Below are 12,904 nucleotides of genomic sequence, written 5' to 3'. Positions count from 1 at the left end.
CCCAGCCCACATGACTCCACATGCCGAAGTGTCCTTGGGCAAGACACTGAACCCCAAGTTGCTCCCAGTGGCAGGCTAGCACCTTGCATGGCAGCTCTACCGCCATTGGTGTAAGAGTGTGTGTGTGAATGTGTGTGTGTGTGAATGGGACACAGTGTAAAGCGCTTTGGTAACCTCTAAGGTTAAAAAATAAGCTATATAAGTGCAGACCATTTACCCCATTGGCAATTAGTTTTGTTTTCTTTTTTTTTTTTTTAAGCATAAACCTTTCTAAAGTTGCTTAATATCTCACATTTTATTTTATAAGAAAAAAGTATAAAAATTGTGTAAACATTTACTGTTGCCAACATATTTAAATTCAAAATAGACAGACGAATAAAATTATTATGAAAAAAATCTCTCTTGTAGAGACTCTATTAGCTCATTGCTGCACTGCACACTATGTCATTTGAGTCTGTTACACTAGTAAACTGCCTCGTTACCCCTGTGTCTTGTTGTGCAGTCTGACCAATTACTTTTGATCTTAAGAGGACATGACATTTGTAGGCTTTGCACTCTGAAGTGACTGCACATGTTAAAAGATGCATCATGCCTTTTCCCTGGCAAATAATTCATGGTGCCAAGTTTCTAAGGGCATTGCTCTTTGAACCTAAAATTCCGAGGTTTAAATATAGGTCCTTGGAGTAAGCTGTGCTAGAAGGGTCTTTTAGGAGGACCACCTTGAACTGAACAGAAGGGATATGTGACTTTAAGTACCCTAATTGCACTGTGAGAGTCTGTTACGTCAAAGTGTTTTCATATTTAATTTGCATAATGTTATCATCGTTCTGCATACGTTTTGTGAATTTGTGGTTTTATGAATCTTTAACAGCATGCGTACAGCTGCCTGAACACAGAGCTCTTTCTGACAGTCACCGATGCGACTGCCTTGAACCTTTGAACCAGGTCATGTTCTATGCAAAAGGATGTTCTATTCAGTATGGGATATTTTGACAATTCCCACAGCTTTTAGAGGGAGGTATGGACTGGATTGATCTAATAAAACAACTAGATGATGTTTGAAAGGCTCGAAACTAATGTATTTGAGGAATGCATGTACTATGGCTTATTTCCATTGGAGACGGGATACAGGTGTTTCGAAATTTCAGCTCTGCTCCAATATATTTCTTTGAATTCCCAGTGACAGATGCCCTTGTTTTTTTGTTTTGTTGTTCTGTTACCTCATGAGTCATTTGTACAAGTCCATGTCTAGTAACTTCTCTCGTACTACCATAACTCATTTGATTGATGCAACAGACCATCTTTGGGCTGTAGACTTTAATTCTGTGCACATACTCAGTGGTGCATACCATAGATTCTTTATAAATGTAGTTAACAAAATGTTTTTGATACATGGCTGAGAAAAATGGTTCATGATCTGTTGTAAAAGAAAACCAGAAAATGTCAAGGTGTTTCTTAAGTCTAAACTAAGACATGGAAATAAAAACATCTTAAAAGTAATGGAAATGTCATACATTTCTGTAGTGAATAAACATGTTATTGCTCTACATACACCGATCAGCCACAACATTACAACCACCTACCTTATATTGTGTAGGTCCCCCTCATGCCTCCAAAACAGTACCAACCCCCATCTGGCACCAAAAATCATGCCATGGTCCAAATCAATGAGGTCTAATTTTGTTCCCCATTCTGATGGTTGATGTGAACATTAACTGAAGCTACTGACCCGTATCTGCATGATTTTATACACTGCGCTGCTGCCACACGATTGGCTGATTAGATAATCATATGGATGATTTTTGGTGCCAGATGGGCTGATCTCCTTGGATTTTCACACACAACAGTCCCTAGAATTTTTCTCTGAATGGTGCCAAAAACAAAAAACATCCATTGAGCTGCAGTTATTTGGACGGAAATGCCTTGATGATGAGAGAGGTCAACAGAGAAGGGCCAGACTGGTTCAAACTGACTTAGTCTATGGTATATAACTGCTCTGTAAAAATTGTGGTAAGAAGAATAGCATCTCAGAATGCCATGTTTTGGTGGCACGAGGGGGACCTAAACAATATTAGGCAGGTGGTTTTAATGTTTTGACTGATTGGTGTATAATGTGAGAATAAAACTTGCTTCCATGCCATAGTGATGTCCGATTTGTGAGTAAATAGTTTTTTCGAGTTGGTTCTTTTCAATTAATTGGTTGAAATACACAAACTTCTTAAAGTGAAGGCAGAAACAGTAGGTTGACTTTTCTGTAGCAAAATTGGTCTGTGCTTTCTAAAGTTCTAAACACTTCCCCTAGTGGCCAAAGCATTACGTTTTGTTGGGCATGCGTCAGCTCAATTTTATGGGTGGAATGTCCACGAAAGGAGCACGAATAGCAAGTTGTTTTGTGCTGTACAGGCTGTAAATTCATTGAAGAGTAATGCATATTTTATTAACTGTAACCCCCCCCCCCCCCCCAAGCCAAACTCCAAACCTAAAACTAACCATCAGTGGAGTTAAAATGTAATGTTACAGGAAAAACTCTGAACCACACTCATCATTGTTTATGTAAATGCGATTACTTCCTAGTTTTAATGCAAGATCCGAACCCAGGTCTCCCTCACTGCTGATGCAACATGCTTCTGGTCGTGTCTCAGCGGAAGATAAATTCACCTGAGCCGATGCAATAATGTTAAATTGGAGATGGTGCTTGTCAGTGCGTCAGCATAATGTGGCAGATCCTAGGGTACTGGAACACTTGGAAATAATATGCTAACTTCCTGTGTGATGATGTTTAAAATCTTTATACAGTAATCACAAACACCGTTTTAACTGTCTTTCTCCATCCTTTTCAATTTTAGATATCTACTGCATTTTAATATTGTTAAAATCAATTCAGCCAATTTGCTTTGCAGCTACCTTAACCAATAGGCTACAGGTGGAAATCTAAGCTTGCACTGTGTGATTGTATTTTCTTTTTTTCGTGAACAGCATTATGAATTCTTTGTTGTTCTGATGGCTGATCCTGGTAAAATTGAATGGAAAAGACCATGAGGCGATGCAAATGGATCTTTTGATCTGTCAACAGCCTGCAGATTTTTGTTTCCTCTTTTTCCTGGTAACTGCTAATGGGTAATATGATGTATTGCATGTCAGCTTGGCATTATTAGATACGCATTTGAAGACTCTTGTTCATAAGGATTTTCCCCCCTTTTTTGCCTATTAAGCCATTTGAATTCTCGCCTTTCATATACAAAATTACTCTGATGGATTGATAGGAGAATGTTCTAACAGTGAAAGAAAGAGAGAGGCGGGCGTGGTTGCTTGTGCTGGTAGCGCAGTTTGTGGCATTTGTTGATCAAGAAAAGGATTTACTACTGAAACTCAGGTATCTCACGTAACCCCAAGCACAGTAGTTTTTTATGTGCAAACAGAACAATAATGATATTTTTTTGTCTACTGTTTGTTACAGTATGTCACTGGTGGACTGGAGCTGTGATACAAAAATCACAATAGGAAAAATGGAAAGCGTTGAATGCCAGTGTAACGAGTTTCCACTGAGGAAGGGACGGAAACAGCAACAGGATTCAGGTAAGGTTGTTTTTAATTCTCACACACTAATTCACACACTAATACAACACACTAGCTTCTTGGCCTTCATGTCGGGCTCTCCTCTGGGCTCTGTTGCTGCTGCTTTTTATGCCGCTCTCCTCAAGCTACTGCAATTAGAGACAGGTGTTAGACATAATTTAGCTCAGGTGTGAGCGCCCTTACCGCTTTTCTCTCCCGGACGGGCGCTTGACCACGCCCCCGCTGCCACAGCCAGTCTTTTATTTTTCTCCCAAGCCAGTGAACAGTGAAAGTGCCAACGTGTGGCACAAACATTTTTTTTTTACAAAAACTATTTACAAACAAATACACACACACACACACACACACACACACATATATATATATATATATATATATATATATATATATATATATATATGTTTATACAAACTTTAATTATTTACAAAAAACTAACCCCCCCCAATTTTAATCAACTTAAAATTAAAATAAATATTTTAAAATCCAAGTATGTGTCTGTGTCTTTAGTTAAAAGGTAAGGGTGTTTAATTGAAGGGAAATCCGGGGAACCGAGAGCAGCTCAGTGAATCATAATAATAACATTTTACATAGAAACTGGCCCAAAAGTTGTCCCTATCCTTTTTTGCATATCGTTGCCCCCTTCGGCATATTGTGGTACCGTTTTGTGGCCTGTTATGCATAACGCGTTGGCTCAATTCTGCTTATCTCGGATCATTTGGCCGGTTTCGCGGCCGGCCCGGTTCTCCCAATGGCCGTGTCCGCCCTTGATCGGCCCCAAAGTGCGTCGGCCCACCAGGAAAATGCCCGGTATGCCAGATTACCAATCCAGCCCTGCATGCAAGCCTAAGTGATAAGATAACTATCATGGTGGTTGATGTTAACTGTTAATAGTTTGATATGATCCTCACTGAACAAGGAGATGTACATGTAAAGGGAAATATGATACTGGGTGCATGCTCGTAAGGAGGCCAGATTTGCCTAAAATTAAACAGTGTACTCTACTTCATGTCATTACTATTCCATTTGATTTTCTTATGCTTAACACAAAAGGAGCTGTGGGAACTGTACGAGCATCTGTCATGCACTCACGAACATGTAATGGACATAAAAAAAGACTTTAAGGATTGTTTCTCACCAAAACCTTTGAATACTTTGTAGATTTACATGTAGATTTTGCATGGACTACTTTTATGGTACTTTTGGGTGCTTGTTTTTTCTATCCACTGCAATTGTATGAATGAATGAATGAATGGAACAATAATAATGATGAGCATTATGTACTTCAATATCTAAATAATTTACGGACAATCTCTAACTATACATCATAATGCAATGTAAAGAGGTTATTGTTGATGCTATTAATTGTACAGAACTTTAAAGAGTCAATGTGCTTTTGGACAAAAACAGTGTCTTTTTAAGTAAAATCTAGACTCCTGTCTGAGTCAACAAGTGCCCCCTGGTGGCAATGAAATAAACCAGAAAATAGAGTTTGACTTCAAGCAGAAGTCAATGCTAGTCTGTTTCATGCTATTTATCACTAATTGGTCATACAATTATGATACAGTTTGTTTATATTTAACATGCGTTACTGTGGTGCTAAAACTATATTTAAAAGAAAAAGGGACTGCTGACATTTTCCGGAAGAAAGTGGGATGTTATATATATATGGTATACAATAGATGCAGAGGAAAATGTATAACATAATTAACATATAATATGTGAACTGTTGGGGAATGGTGTCAAAGTTAAGATCATGGGCAAAAGTCAATGGAAATCATTTAAAGCAAAAACGTTGTAGATAGGACATGCACAAACAAACAAATTGGGGATGTGAGTACTTGCTCAGCCAGATGGTTTGAGCATGCATGTTTGCATGTGGAGGTCATCGGACTGGAGAAAATAAGATAGAGAGAGAGAGAGCTCGCCTCTTTTAATTCCATCAGCAGAGCCACATTCCCATTATGGGAAATTAATAACATGTTCATGAGTTCAGTTTAAACAGAGCAGTTAGGACCATTAGATCACTTTCATCGCTGGCATTAGGGCAGTGAATCAGGGATTTTCTCCCAGCATAAATCCTGCAAAGTAGGTCAGTGTCTATTGAGTATTAGCACCATGGCTGTGATCCTGTTGTTTTAGCTCTAGGACAAGGAATTAACCCTTGGGACGGCTGAACAGGATAGGGCATGGGTTGTTTGAAGGGTAAGTTGGGGTTAGGACAAGAGTGCATGATTGGATCAGCCCCTGGCCAAGAGGATGGATGTAGTCAAATGTAACCAGACCTAAACCCTAACTTCTTATATTACTAGATGTGTATAACTTTCTTGTCTTTATTTGGCAGAACACAAAAAAAAGATTCTTAGAAGAATATCTGTAGGTCCATACAAAGCAAGTGGATGGTGATCAGCACTTTAAAGCTTCAAAAAGATGTAGTATCATAGCAATATTTTCACAACTTTGGGTGAGAAACAGATCAATATTTAAGATCTTTTCACTATAGTAATTGTTTACTTCCGGTCGCTCTCCATTGTGCGTCCATGAGGGGAATCAGTTTACGCTGCCTCTTGTGTAATGTAAGCGTGCTGGCATTTTCAAATGAAAGCAAAACCAATGAAGCTTGTGAACAGCGTTCTGTTGTAAATAAGCTGAGCTGCACTTCTGGTTGTTTCGCGTCAGCTCTTGCGTGAACATGCCAATGCTCTTATGTGACGCGAGAGGCTGCGTGAACTGATTTCCCTCATGGATGCTTTGGAGTGCAACTAGAAGTAAAAAATTATAGTAAAAAAAACTTTAAAAAAGTAATCGTATTGCTTTAGAAGATGATTGGCTGTGCTTTTTGGAGCTTTAAATTGCTAATCACATCCACTTGCATTGTATGGACTTACTGATGACAAAATATTGTGTTATTATGCTTAGCCGTTATCATGTTTTTTCTAATGCCTGATAGAAAAGTATCAACCTTTGTAGAGCAATACTTCAGCAGAACATTCTACCAGTCAAAAACTGAATGAGAACACAACTATTGATGGGTTTAAAAGATACAAGAACTAAATCATTGTGGCATATTGTATCTCAAAAGGAGTACAATGTGGCCACCCCATGTGCTATTTAAAGAAATAGTTCTCTCAAAAATGAAAATTCTCTCATCATTTACTCACCCTCATGCCATCTGTCTATGACTTTCTTTCTTCAGAACACAAATTAAGATTTTCGGAAGAATATTTCAGCTCTGTAGGTCCATACATACAAGTGAATGGATGTCAAAACTGTGATGCAGCACAAAAGTAATCCATATGACTCCAGTGGTTAAATCAATGACTTCAGGAGTGATAGGATAGGTATGGGAGAGAAAAAGATCAATATTTAAGTATTTTTTATTTTTGCTAGAAATTCTTCTCCCTGCCCAGTAGATGGTGATGTATTTGAAGAATGTGAATCACCAAAAACAAAAGAAGAAAAAAGTAAAAGTTAAATTGGTTATTGACTGAGCATGAGAAGAATTTATAGTAAAAATCGACTTAAATATTGATCTGTTTCTCACCCAACCTATCATATCTCTTCTGAACACATGGATTTACCCACTGGAGTCACATGGATTAGGCTACATGGATTTTTGGAGCTTCAATGTTTTGGCACCCATTCACTTACATTGTATGAACCAAAAGAGCTGAGATATTCTTCTAAAAATCTGAAGAAAAAAAGTTATACACATCCGGGATGGCTTAAGTGTGACTAAATGATGAAAGAATTTTCATTTTTGTGTGAATTATTCCTTTAAAGCCTGTATCAAGCAATTGCTCTACCGCCTCTATTGTATGGGACATGACGCGCCAAGTGACCCTGCTTTTTTTGTGGGGTTTTTTGCATTCCTTGCATTGTTTTGAACATGTTTTATGTGCAAAAGTTACTCTCTCAGTTGGCATTAAGGGAAATTTAGACCCTACACATAAACTTATTTTAATGTAATAGTTTCATACATTATGATATTGAACATTTCTTTTTCATCTTTTCTGTAATTGTCACCTTTTTATTTATTTATTTTAAAATCAGATTTAAATCAGATAGTGTTTATAGTATCATAGATAAGTGATGTATTTTAAAAGTTGTCAATCACAAACACCTATAAAATACAAAAATGTTTTATTCTAAACTACATTTTTAAGAAGTAACAGTACTTTAACTAGTATTATTTTTCAGTACTCTTTCCACCCCTGAGTATATCTTATAGTAGATTTTTACCAATAAAAAAAAAAAATAAATAAATAAATAAATAAAGTCATAAAAGCTTCATAACATTTGGTTTACAACCTTTGACAATGTATACAATTTAACTATTCTCCCATGGAGCCAAAGTGAGGACCCTGTATCTCTGGGATCTAACCATATAGGGCTTTAAACATGCCAATAGGAAAGTTTGTTCTTGTTAAATTGTTTAGCTGTAATTTAGCAATCTCTCACCTCTCCAGCATTCCTCTTCTGGTGTGATTAATCCAGGACAGGATATTAGATTGCAAACAGTGGTAATTCTCACAGGAAATGAATAAATGCATATCCATTTACAATAATCCTGTAGAATAACATGGGTATTTAGACTGAAAGACACACCAGGTTATTTCCACTTGACTTGGTGGGCTTGTATTTTCCAAGGTGGATCAAAGAGTGAAAGAGAGCGTGTTAGTTTATATATGTGTTTATGCTTGTAGGCATTTCATACACTCAAATGAAATGTGTACACTGTGGTTATACATGTGGTTATCTAATGACTTGATTTAGCTGCATGGCAAAAGAATAATCAGCACACATACCAGATGAACCAATTACAATCAATGTCTTTAATAACCACATCCCAGAGTTGTCAGTGACAAAGATCATGAATGGAGGTCACTGCCCTCTCAGATTAGTGGGCCTATGCTTGTTTTGCTTGGGTAGCTGTGAGCCCTGCAGGGATACAGGGAATTTGGAAGCTCCAGACAGATACCAGTGGAAATGAGTTAAGACTTTGGCTCTGATATATTTCCAATTGGACAATTTGCTGTTCATGGAATTATCTAAGTAAAGGAAAATATTTAGAAGAATATTCAATTGTTTATAGCAGTGGCTTTGTGGTCAGCGTGAGTGCAGTAACATATTGAGCTTTGGTGCTCTTGAGAGACCCGGGTTCGAGTTCCATTCTCATCTCTCTCTTTGTCCCCTTGATTTCCTGTTTCTACACAACTGTCATCCAATTAAAAAATGTGTCTTTAAAGAACTTCTCTGTTGGTTGTAGCCTACATTGTTGCCAGTGAGGAAAATATGGAACAAGCATTTTTTTAAAGGATTAAAAACATATTTATTGGATTTATTTGTTAATTTTTCCTAACAATAATTTTCATTCTTGAATTACAATGTCTAACAGAACTGAATAGGCCTATGCTTCAAGGAGATGTCTCAAAAACAGACATAGTGAATTGAGGCACCTAACAAAGCATTACATCAATATCAGTGTTATCAGGCTGGTTTGAGTAGGAGTAAATGTATGCAAAATTGTGCCTAATGGAGTAGGTATAATAGATGGGGAAATTCCTATTAATGACACATCAGTGACCTCCACTCCAAGCTGATCGCACAGTAATGTCATTAGCCCTGGTATTCAGGCTTCTGGGAAGAGAAAGTGCCAGAGTCTTCCATACGGAAAAAGAGAGCAAAAGCAAAGGATAGTGAAGGCCATTGCACTCAAATACTTTTTTGTTAAAGTCATTTTTAAAGAGTGGTAATTTTATGGGGATCCACAATTCAGGACTCCGTAGTTTAGCCTTTTGTATCTCACCTAGCTTCTAAAGGCAGCATTGGACTAAGCTCTGGGGTAATATATGATGTCATTAAAACTGGCACGCTAATGCTACTTGTGATCTCATGCTACTTGGTGCTTCTCCCTTTACTACCTCTTAAAGTGGCAGATCTCTCCAGATGTGCTGAAAGAGCTTTGAGACAGAGTAAAAGAAGTCTGTCTGTCCATATCCGTCCGTCCATCCATCCATCCATCCATCCATCCATCCATCCATCCATCCATCCATCCATCCATGTTGCACAGCATATATATAAGAAAACAGCTGTCTTCAATTACATAGTAATTACTGCTCACTTTACAAGTCAAGTCAAGTCAAGTGGTTTTTATTGTCGTTTCAACCATATACAGTTAGTACAGTACACAGCAAAACGAGACAACGTTCCTCCAGGACCATGGTGCTACATAAAAACAACAAAGGACCAACACAGGACCTCATGAGACAACACAACGAAATAAAATACCTATATAAAAAAACCTACATATACCTATTTAAAGTGCACGTGCAACATGTGCAAAAAGTACAGGACAGTACAACAAATTACTGACAATGAACAGGACAATAGACAGTGCAGCGCCGACCAGTACACAGTAGTGCAAAAAGATGACAGTTTCTAAAAATGTAAACATAACATACTATGAGATAATGTTCTATGCACATAGCAGTTATTGAGGTAGCAGACAGTTATAAAGTGACAGTAATTAAAGTGCAACTCAGGACACGTGTGTGTCAAACCAGTCTCTGAGTATTGAGGAGTCTGATGGCTTGGGGAAGAAGCTGTTACACAGTCTGGCCGTGAGGGCCCGAATGCTTCGGTACCTCTTGCCAGACGGGAGGAGGGTAAAGAGTTTGTGTGAGGGGTGTGTGGGGTCCTCCACAATGCTGGTTGCTTTGTGGATACAGTGTTTTTGTAAATGTCTTTGATGGAGGGAAGAGAGACCCCAATGATCTTCTCAGCTGTCCTCACTATCCTCTGCAGGGCTTTGCGGTCCGAAACGGTGCAAGTCCCAAACCAGGCAGTGATGCAGCTGCTCAGGATGCTCTCAATAGTCCCTCTATAGAATGTAGTGAGGATGGGGGTTGGGAGATGTGCTTTCCTCAGCCTTCGAAGAAAGTAGAGACGCTGCTGGGCTTTCTTGGTGATAGAGCTGGTGTTGAGGGACCAGGTGAGGTTCTCCGCCAAGTGAACACCAAGGAATTTGGTGCTTTTGACGATCTCCACAGAGGAGCCGTCGATGTTCAGCGGAGTGTGTTCACCTTGTGCTCTCCTAAAGTCAACAACCATCTCTTTTGTTTTGTCGACATTCAGGGACAGGTTGTTGGCTCTACACCAGTTCGATCAGCCGCTGCACCTCCTCTCTGTATGCTGACTCGTTGTTCTTGCTGATGAGACCCACCACGGTCGTGTCATCGGCGAACTTGATGATGTGATTCGAGCTGTGCATTGCTGCACAGTCGTGAGTCAGCAGAGTGAACAGCAGTGGACTGAGCACACAGCCCTGGGGGGCCCCAGTGCTCAGTGTGGTGGTGGTGGAGATGCTGTTCCCGATCCAGACTGACTGAGGTCTCCCAGTCAGGAAGTCCAGGATCCAGTTGCAGAGGGAGGTGTCCAGGCCCAGCAGGTTCAGCTTTCCAATCAGGTGCTGGGGAATGATTGTGTTGAATGCTGAGCTGAAATCTATGAACAGCATTCGAACTTATGAGTCCTTATTGTCTAGGTGGGTTAGGGCCAGATGGAGGTTTGTGGTGATGGCATCGTCCGTTGAACGGTTTGAACGATACGCAAACTGCAGTGGGTCTAGTGAGGGGGGCAGCTGGGTCTTAATCTGCCTCATGACGAGCCTCTCGAAGCACTTCATGATGATGGGTGTAAGTGCTACGGGACAGTAGTCGTTGAGGCCGGACACTGAAGACTTTTTTGGCATGGGGATGATGGTGGTGGCCTTGAAGCACGTTGGAATGACAGCGCTGCTCAGAGAGATGTTGAAGATGTCGGTAAGAACATCTGCTAGCTGGTCTGCACATCCTCTGAGCACTCTGCCAGGAATGTTGTCTGGTGCAGCAGCCTTCCGTGGGTTGACTCTACATAGAGTTTTCCTCACATCTGCCGTGGTAAGACAGAGCACCTGGTCGTTGGGAGGAGGGGTGGACTTCCTCGCCATTACGTCGTTCTGCACTTCAAACCGAGCGTAGAAGTCTTTCAGCGCATCTGGAAGGGAGGCATCTTTGTCACAGGCAACTGATGTTGTCCTGTAGTTGGTGATGGCCTGGATGCCCTGCCACATGCGCCGCTTGTCACCGCTGTCCTGGAAGTGACTGTGGATTCTCTGGGCGTGTGCGCGCTTTGCCTCTCTGATTGCCCGTGACAGTTTGGCCCTAGCTGTTCTTAGGGCTGCCTTATCGCCTGCTGTGAAGGCGGAGTCTCGGGACCTCAGCAGCGTGCGCACCTCCGCAGTCATCCACGGCTTCTGGTTGGAGCGTGTGGTGATGGTCTTGGAGAAAGTGACATCATCAATGCACTTGCTGATGTAGCTGGTCACTGATGATGTCACTTTCTCCAAGTTGGTAGAATCGCCATATGTTGCAGCCTCCCTGAACATGTGCCAGTCAGTACACTCAAAACAGTCCTGAAGAGCAGAGATGGCTCCTGCTGGCCAGGTTTTCACCTGCTTCTGAAGCGGTTTTGTGCATCTGATGAGCGGTCTGTATGCTGGAATTAACATAACAGAGATGTGGTCTGAGTAGCCGAGGTGGGGGCGGGGCTCCGCCCGGTATGCGCCTGGGATGTTTGTGTAAACAAGATCAAGCGCGTTCGCCCCTCTCGTTGCAAAGTCCACATACTGATGGAATTTAGGGAGCACTGTATTGAGATTTGCATGGTTGAAATCTCCGGCGACAATAAACAGTCCGTCGGGGTGAGCGTTCTGCAGTTCGCTCATAGCCCCATACAGTTCACAGAGCGCTTCCTTAGCGTTAGCGCTGGGGGGAATGCAAACTCCGGTTATGCAAACAGTGGTGAATTCCCGTGGTAGATAAAAAGGTCTGCATCTAACAGTCACAAGCTCCAACAGCGATGAACAGTAACTAGAGACTAGCATAGAGTTCTTGCACCATTCCGTGTTGATGTAAACACACAAGCCACCACCGCGAGTCTTACCGCAGAGAGCTGTATTTCTGTCGGCACGAAACGAGGCGAGCCCGTCTAGCTGAATGGCGGCATCCGGAACTCTGTCGCTGAGCCACGTCTCCGTGAAAACAAAGACGCAGCAGTCTCTAAACTCACGCTGCGTAGCCTGCTGGAGTCGGATATAGTCCAGTTTATTGTCCAGGGAGCAAACACTTGAGAGCAGGATAAACGGGAGAGCCGGCCGGCTAGGGTTTGTTTTTAGCCTAGCATGGACCCCGCCCTCTTTCCGCGCTTCCGCTTTCTGCACACCGCTTACGACGTCCTCTCCCCCGGCCACCGGCATCAGGCGACGCCGAGGGCTGGAGGCCTGGTCTCC

This window comes from Xyrauchen texanus, chromosome 29 (assembly GCF_025860055.1).
Source record: "Xyrauchen texanus isolate HMW12.3.18 chromosome 29, RBS_HiC_50CHRs, whole genome shotgun sequence".
Taxonomy (NCBI): Eukaryota; Metazoa; Chordata; class Actinopteri; order Cypriniformes; family Catostomidae; genus Xyrauchen; species Xyrauchen texanus.
The sequence above is the reverse complement of the archived record's forward strand: the minus strand, read 5'-3'. Positions refer to the sequence as shown.